The 9,039-nt window shown below is 39.6% G+C and overlaps 2 pseudogenes; both read left to right on the forward strand.

Annotated features, from left to right (window-relative positions):
- Positions 1 to 1,217: 1,217 nt before the first annotated feature.
- LOC103600353 lies at positions 1,218 to 2,224 on the forward strand (annotated as a pseudogene).
- Positions 2,225 to 4,699: 2,475 nt separating this feature from the next.
- On the forward strand, positions 4,700 to 6,528 carry LOC103600354 (annotated as a pseudogene).
- Positions 6,529 to 9,039: the final 2,511 nt, after the last annotated feature.

The raw sequence follows: 9,039 nt of genomic DNA on the forward strand, positions 1-9,039 counted from the left end.
ACCATTAACACAGGTTTCTGCTTCACCATGCACACAGTGCATTTCCCACGTCAGGATCTTCGGGTCGGTATGGACAATTGGTGCACAGCAACTGGCTAGACTCGGACATGGGACTATCCAAGTTAGTTTCACAGCTATTACACATCTTCCAGCTTCCTGTTATGATAGGTCCAAAGCCACATCATGTTCCCACGAGAAAAGGAATTACTGCATGGTTCTTTCCAAGGGTGGAACCCAGTGCTGGAGCCCAGTGCCCTCCAAGAGGCCAATATGTGTGCTTCACTGAGACCATGCACCTAGGTTATAGCGATGGGGGAGGACTCTAGGACAAGACACGTCAAAAACAAATTAAACACATCATTAAAAACCTTACTCCCACCCAGCCAAGCCAATGTCCTCTCCAGCTCCCTCGACCCTGACATCCTTCCCAAATAGACCCCTGAGTTATACAGCTCTTCAACACCACCCACCATTTACTTGATTATACGTCCCCCTTGTTAGCAGGAGGATGTTGGCTTTGCCTACAATCAACCCTCCCCCAATATCAGGCTACACCCATATCTAATTTCAACCTGTCTAACTGGTCTACAGACAACCATACCTCAGTCCTCTTGGGTATGGTGGCCACCCACATCACCTTAACTCAGCTGGTAGGGTATTGTCTAATAAATCTTAACTGACAAAATAAAAGTGGGCAATCTTACAGTAAAAGATTACAACCAGACCATTCCAAGGGACAACACACCTGGGGGATGGCCCCAGTCACCAAACCCTTGGATACTCTGTCTTGTGCCCCTACTAGGACCCCTAACTGTGCCTCATCCTACTTTTTTGGTCCCTGTCTCTTTTGGTGTTTCTCTAACTTCTTGCAGGAACATATGCAGACTTTCACCAACCAAAAGGTCGCCAAATTGTTCCTGCGAAGAGGATATCAGCCCCTCAGAATTAGCGACCCTTCCCCACACAAAACCAATACCCCGCCACCTAATTGTTTTACCTGCCAACACAAATCTTTTATTTTTTTCCATATGTTTGCCCGTCTCCAGCAGGAAGTAGCTTCAGTAGAATGAGACCTTCATCCCTTTTCTCTTCTTTATACTTAAAAGGCAGGAATGATGGATCTAAGATGTGACCGGCGCCATTTTGGATGCAACCGGCACCGTCTTAGTCATGATTAATGCCATCTTGGAGGTGGCCAGCACCATACTGAGTATAAAATGGCTGCCAATCTTTACCCTACAAGAAACCTCATGGTTTCTGAGACAAAGAAACTCTTCTACTTCCACATAGAGGTAACCTCCCATCTTAGTTACATCAGCCTTACCCTCCACATCAGCACCAATTGTCAGCCTTATCCTCCACACCAGCACCTCGTCCCCCTCTCCACCTGTGTTTTTCACACCCACCAACCCATATAAGCCCTCTCACTCCCTTTAGCCTCTGCTCTACACCATTTTGAGCCCAGCCTTGCGGAGTTTTCTTCCTTTAATAAAGCTTGAATGGTACCCAGTGTTTCGGCTTACTTTCTTTCACCCAGGATGCCACCCCTCCTTCCCTCTTTCCTGCCACCAGCTACCTGCATCCTCCAACTTGTTCCAGCGATCTGTTGAAACATGGTGGGTTATTGTGAAGTTCTAGACATGCATGGACATATCTCGCCTGAGGATATTAAAAAGGCATATCGGAAACTGGCACTGAAATGACACCCAGATACATGACAAACAGTGTAAAGAAGTATTAAGTGGCACTGGAGGAGGCGAGGTCATTTGACAGCCCCCGTGAGATCGGCTTCACTTTCCAGAACCCAGATGATGTCTTCAGGGAATTTTTTGGTGGAAGAGGCCCATTTTCATTCAACTTCTTTGGAGACCCATTTGAGGACATCTTTGGGAATCAAAGGGGTTCCTGAGATAGAAGTCAAAGCACCAGGTCATTTTATTCCACTTCTAGTGGATTTCCATCTTTTGGAAGTGGATTTTCTTCTTTTGACACAGGATTTACTTCACTTGGGTCACGAGGTCATGGGGGCTTCATTTCATTCTCTTCAATGTCATCTGGTGGGAGTGGGATGGACAACGTCAAATCTGTATCAACTTCTACTACAATAGTTAATGGCAGAAAAATCACTACAAAGAGAATTATCAAGAACAGTCAAGAAAGAGTAGAAGCTGAAGAAGACGGCCAGTTAAAGTCCTTGACCATAAATGTCAGGAGCGGCCGCTGAGCTTGGATAACAAGAATTCACTGCACACATTTAACAGGAATGTTACTATAACAAGCACTATATGAGGATTAACAGGAACATTTTTTTGAAGATTTCAAGTAAACTCCCCTTTTCGTGTGATGGTACTTAGTCTAAAGTATTTATATACAGCTCATCGGAGCCTCTATTTGTCTTAGACTATTGAGTTTATTGTTGGGACCAGATAATAAGACCATTTTTTTGTCTTTAAAGTTGTTGTAAATCTCTGTATGCACTTTGCTTTTTTATTAAACATAATCCAAGGTGAGCTGTGACTCTTTAGTAGTGGTAGGACAAGATCGTACACTAACACCAGCCTGCGCCTGCTTTTCCATCATGTTTGAAATGTGAGCCAAGTAGAGTCAACCTGCTGTGAAGTTAACATCGTCAGGATGAATCTTCTGCAGAAATAATTTCCATTCTTTTTAGTATTTAATACTGAAAGATATCAATGCATCAATGGTACTACATCTCTGGTTTAATAAAAATTAAAGATGTTTTCTAGTTGTGCATGAAAGCTGGCAACTTAGTAAGTTTAGACAATTGTTCAAATATGTAATGTTACACTTAGGTTTAAGAAAGTAAAGCTGGCAAACTGGTTCTCTGTCATTTGCTTTAAAAACAAAAATAGGAAATGCGATGTGTTTTGTGCATTTTTTATTAAAAAAAGAAAGTCTAGGTGGGCTCTGACTTCTTTGACCAATAGAATGTGATGGAAATGATGTTGTACCTATTTCCTGGCTTGGGACTAAGAGGCTGTCAGCTTCCACTTCCTGCCTTTCTGAGTCCAGATGCCATGCTGTGAACAGTCCAAGCCACATGGAGAAGCTGTATGTAGGCCTCCAAACCACAGCCCTAGCTCCATGCCCAGCTGACAGCCAGCCGTGTGAGGGAGCCACCTTGGTGGTCCAGCCTGGTCGAGCCTTCGGATGACTCAGACTGCATCTGACTAGCTGAGTGAGAAACTCCAAGAGAGACCTGCCTGACTGAGCCCAGTTCAGTCTCCCACCTGTGAGAGATAATGACAAATCACTCTTTTACATCACTAAGTTTTAAGGTGGTTTATTATGTAGCCATAGGTTTCTATGCCAGTCTCATATTTGCAACCAGTAGAATCCTGACTGATACAGATGCCTGAGGTCCTCACACAGATGTGTCTTCTCCTGATTTGAACATCAAAATAGGAATCTGCACTGATTGAATCTCAGCATAGGGCTCCATGAAGGAGCATAGGGCAGCCTTGAGAATTCCAGAGTGAGGGGCCTAAATTCAAATAACTCTTGAAGAATGCTGATTGCTTCCTTTCTGCAACTTCATTGCTCATAGCCAACTTTAGCTGAGGGGACAGGAGGAGGGAGCTAGCATTTCTCTGACAGTCTATTCTGAACACTTGGTGGTACTATTGTGATCAATAAGAGGCTTTACAAGCATTACTTTATACATATGCCTGAGATAATAAATGTGCTAATAAGCATGAATGTGTTTGATGCATTCTAATGCTTAAGAAGCTGGGGCAAGAAGAGGTTTTTGTTTTAATGGGGCATTTTATTGAAATAATCATACAAACACAAAAATACTCAAATTATAAGCATATGGCTTGATTAATCTTTGCCAAGTGAACTATGTAACTAGCACTCAGATTGAAGAACTGAACATTGCAAGCACCCAACAGACCCACTTGTGCATTGTGCCACTCATAACTACCTTCGTGTTAACCACCTCACTCCCCAGAAGCCTTGGACATCACCTTGGGATGTGTGTCTAGACAGCGAAGAAGTCCAGTGTAGCTGGAGCCAAAGGAGCCTGGCCAGAGCAGGTAGATGAAGGTGTCAAAGGCAGACAAGGAGGTACAAGAAAGGGGCTTTCTAGGCAAGGTTGAAATTTGGGTTTATCTAGAGGGTAATGCAGAGCCACTAAACATTTTAGGAATCCCATAGTGTTGTAAAATAAAGAATTTCTCTGGTCTTTGTCCCGTGTTTCTGGCAAGGAGCTTCTAAGCTCTTGCAATTTCCATAGTTGTAGGAGTGTCTTTGTTATTCATGGTGGGTTCCTGGGACCACACCTAAATTTACTTTAATGAGGTGATTCTTGGTGGGATCAAGGATAGTTTCAGAATGGGGGTTAGCCAACCATGGAAAAACCAGCCATGCAATTAGAGGGTTGGGGCTTTGAGCCACATGACATCCGTCTGACCTTTGGGGAGGGAAGGAAGTGCTGGAGATTGAGTACAATCATATGAGCAATGATTCATCAATCATGCTTATGTAATGAAATCCCAATAAAAACTCTGGATATGAAAGCTTGACTAAGGCTCTTATTCTCACCATGGGATTGCCTCCATTGCCACCAGACTCTGTACAGAATTCCCACCAACAAGAGGGCCCTCACCAGAGGTGCCCCCTGGACCTTGGACTTCCCAGCATCCATAACTGTGTGCTGAGTTCTTAACTTCCTTTTAGACTAAGATATGCCAAATTTTCCGGCATTGCTCTTGAAGAACTCAGAAAGGCTCTTAAAACAAGACTGCAAACGGTGTGTGTGTATTTATCATGAACCAAATAAATTCCCAGAACAGTGATTTCACTCAGTGCAGGTGAATGGCTCTTGGGATTGTTGTTCTCCTACTTGCTGACGTGACATGGGTGGCCTCCTCAGAACTTATTTTCTATGTTTTTACTCAGTACAGTAAACTGTTCTTTAGCACCCTTGCAAAAACATCTGTGTTCTGTACCTTCTAGACTTTATTATTTGGAAGCCATGAAGGCAATAGTGTACAAGAAGATTCTGAAGAAAGTCTGCTGCTTTTTTTTTTTTTTTTTTTTTTTTTTTTTTTTTTGGGCTACCTTTGGCAGGGGAAGGTGGGGGACTGTTGCCTGAAGGAAGCGTGAAGAGGGCTTCCAGGGGCTGATGACATTCTGTTTTCTTGCTTTGGCACTAATTACACAGGTGTGATCAGTTTGTGGAAATTCATTGAGGTTACATTCATGGTTTCTTGGCTAAATACTTCTGTAGCATATCTTTTCTTTTTTTTTTTTTTTTTTTTTTTGCAGCTGCTGAAGGTGATTTTGCTGCTTGCACAACAGGTACAACTATGAATAGTTCTTTGACTGAACCTCTGTATGTTCCTGTGAAATTTCATAATCTTCTGAGTAAAAAATCTGAGAGCACAAACACTGATACTGAAAAAACTCAGAAAGTCTTTTGTGAGGTTCAGCAATAAGGAGATTCGATTTTCATCAAGCCGTGTTTTGGAAGCCAGTACATGTTGTCTTGCACGTCATATCCTACTGTGAAAGAACAAGAATTTGTACTGAAGCCTGTGGGGAAACTGATTGCAACTTAAGTAGAAAAAATTGACTTTTTTTCTTTGTGTGGTTTTTGGCTAATTTATCATATTAGGAAGCACTTTGGCAAATTTATCATATTAGGAAACATTTTCAGATACACAAGTTGCTATAGTTAATATTTTGTCTTCATCTTGGACTTTTTACCTTAATCCTTGCTGCAGTGTTTCCAAGTAACAGCAAAGAAAGATTTACCCTTTCTAAACTATTAGCTGTACTTATAAGCATTGGAGGTTTTGTGCTGGTTAACCTGTTGGGTCTGAGAAATTTACTGGAAGAGATAGGATAAGTTCCATCTGATTTCTTGTTAGAGCCATGCTCTATGCTGTCTGTGTTGTTATGATTAAGAGAAAAGTAGACAGAGAAGATAAGTGCATATTCCAATGTTCTTTGATTTTGTAGGTCTGCTTAACCTGCCGCTCTTGGCAGGATTTCTTTTTACTTCATCATATTGGATTTGAGGACCTCAAATTTCCTAACAAAGTAGTATTAATGTACGTTATAATTAATGGTCTTATTGGAACAGTTCTCTCAGAGTTCCTGTGGTTGTGGGGTTGCTTTCTTACCTCATCACTGATAGGCACACTTGCACTAAGCCTTACAATACTTCTGTCCATAACAACTGATGTGTATGCAAAAGGTGCGGTTTTCTTGGTTACTTTTTGCAGGCTCTATCCCTGTAATTTTTTTCATTTTTTTATTGTAATTCTTCTATCCCATCATAGTAGTTAGGATCCTGTGATGGTGGGAATTAAAAGAATTTTTGCCTTTTTATGCAGAAAACATCAACTTCAGAGAGCTCCAGAAAACACTGAACAGTGTGAGAGTCTCTTTCCTATATATGGTGTTTCTCAGGATGGAGCTAGGTGGCCGTTGTCCGTAGCCCAGTTTGATAATGGAACATTGTGCAGCAAACAGACAATCTTTGACAAATTTTTGTAGAAAAATATTTCAGTGTCTAGTCTGAAAAATAACAGTTTCAGTTACCTGAAACTCTGAAATATATTTTTCTCATATTTGTTTATTTCATTTTCATGATGAAGTACTTTGCTGTGTAGCTCTGTACATATCACAACAATTATAGGAAGTTCCAGTTCACAATCCATCTAAAGGACCAAACCACCTTGTACATCTCAAGAAATTCAGCTGATAAAATCATTTGAACTAGTCAAGGAATAAAATTCTAATGTTCTGGAGGCCTTATTTTCACATATTTGTTAAATGCTGGTCCATATTATGAAAATAATTTTCAACAAATTATTTAAGTATATAGATTAGTGTTTCTGACAGTAAAATGCTGAAATAAGCTGCCTATAATAGGTAGATTATATTTTAGAGTTTTGTAGAATATTGCAAATAACCACACAGAAAAAAATGTTTAAGATATGCAACAAGTATGTTCATGCAGACATAGTGGGACTTCAAAAAGAATAAATATTTGAGAAAAGATCTGGTTCATTTACAATACACATAATGTATTATCCTTTCATAGCATTACATGCCTTGTATTTCAATTCTGTGACAAACGATGATAAACTTTTAAAGAAGTATTATTGTAAAATGAATTTACATATTTCTCAAGGCTGTATTGCTGTAAATTTAACTGTTTTTTTTAAAAATTGTTTGTTTATTGTACATGTTTATGGGTATAGCTTTTTGTTTCAATATGCATATAATTGTATAATGGTTTAATCAGAATAGTTAGCATATCTATCACCTAAACATTTATCATTTCTTTGTGGTTATAACATTCAAGATCCTCTTTGCTGGCTATCTTGAAATATATAATACAATATTATTAGCTATTGTCACCCTAGAGCACCAGAACTTATTCTTCCTATGTAACTGTACCTTTGTTTCTTTGTAGTGGTCTACCAACACTTCCCCACCCCGCTTTCCTTGCCTCTGGTAACCACTATTCTGCTCTCTATTTCTCTCTTTCCTTTCCTTTTAAAATTTATTTTTCTTAATTAACCCATGATAATAGTGTATATTTATGGAGTACAATATAATACCTGGGTACGTTCATACTGGGTGCAATGCTCATATCAGGGCACTTAGTATATCCATCACCTCAAACATTTGTCACTTTTTTGTGTTAGGAATATTCAACATCATCTCGATTAGCTATTCAAAGATACACAGTACTGTGTTGTTAACTGCAGTCCCCCTGTATTACTACAGAACGCTAAATCTCATTCTTCCTATCTCTCTACTATTTTGTATCCATGGACCACCCTCTCTCCATCCCCCTCCTCTGTGGCCCCCACCAATCTCTAGGAACCACTACTCTACTCTCTTCTATGAGATCAACTTTTTTAGCTTGCACGTATGACTGAGAATGTGCTATTTTTCTCCCTGTGCCTGGTATATTTCAGTTAACATAATTTTCTCCAAGCTCATCCATTTTGCTGCAAGTTGCAGAATTTCATTCTTTTTTATGACTGAGTAGTATTTCGCTGTGTGTGTGTATGTATTTTCTTTATCCAGTCATCTGTTGAAGGATATTTAGGTTGCTTCCTACTCTTGGCTATCATGAATAGAGCCTTGATAAATATGGGAATGAAGGTATCCCTTTGACTTGCTGATTTCCATTCCTTTGGGTGCATACCCAGTAGTGGGATTGCTGGATCATCTGGTAGTTTTATCTGTAGTTGTTTGAGAAATCTCCATACTGTTTTCCATAATGGCTGCACCAATTTATATTCCCACTGACAATGTATAAGAGTTCCCATCTCTTCACATCCTCACCAGCATTTGTTATTTTCTGTCTTTTTGATAATAACAGCCATTCTAACTGGGATCAGATGATATTTCATTGTGGTTTTGATTTGTTTTTCTCTGATGATTAGTGATGTTGAGCATTTTTTCACATACCTGTTAGCCATTTGTATGCCTTTTGAAAAATGTGTATTCAGTTTCTTTGCCTATTTTCTAATTGGATTATTATTTTCATTATTATTGAATTGAGTTCTTTGTATATTCTGGATATTAATCCCTTGTTGGATGCATAGTTTAAAAATGTTTTCTCCCATTCTGCAGGTTGTCTCCTTGCTCTGTTGATTGTTTCCTTTGCTGTGTAGAAGCTTTTTAGCTGATTTACTTCCATTTGTTAATTTTTGCTTTTGTTTCTTGTACTTCTGATGTATGTTTCATAAAATCTTCGCCCGGACCTATGTCCTGAAGTGTTTCCCTATGTTTTCTTCCAGAAGTTTTATAGATTTGGGGTCTTATATTTAAGCCTTTAATCCATTTTGAGTTAATTCTGGTATATGGTGAGAGACAGACATCTAGTTTCATTTTTCTGCATATGGATCTCTGATTTTCCTAGCATCATCTATTGAAGAGTCTGTCCTTTCCCCAGTGTATATTCTTGGTGCTTTTGTCAAAAATCAGTTGGCTTTAGATATGTGGACTTATTTCTGAATTCTCTATTCTGTTCCTGTGGTCTAT

This window comes from Galeopterus variegatus, unplaced genomic scaffold (assembly GCF_000696425.1).
Source record: "Galeopterus variegatus unplaced genomic scaffold, G_variegatus-3.0.2 Scaffold3315, whole genome shotgun sequence".
In the NCBI taxonomy this organism is placed as follows: domain Eukaryota; kingdom Metazoa; phylum Chordata; class Mammalia; order Dermoptera; family Cynocephalidae; genus Galeopterus; species Galeopterus variegatus.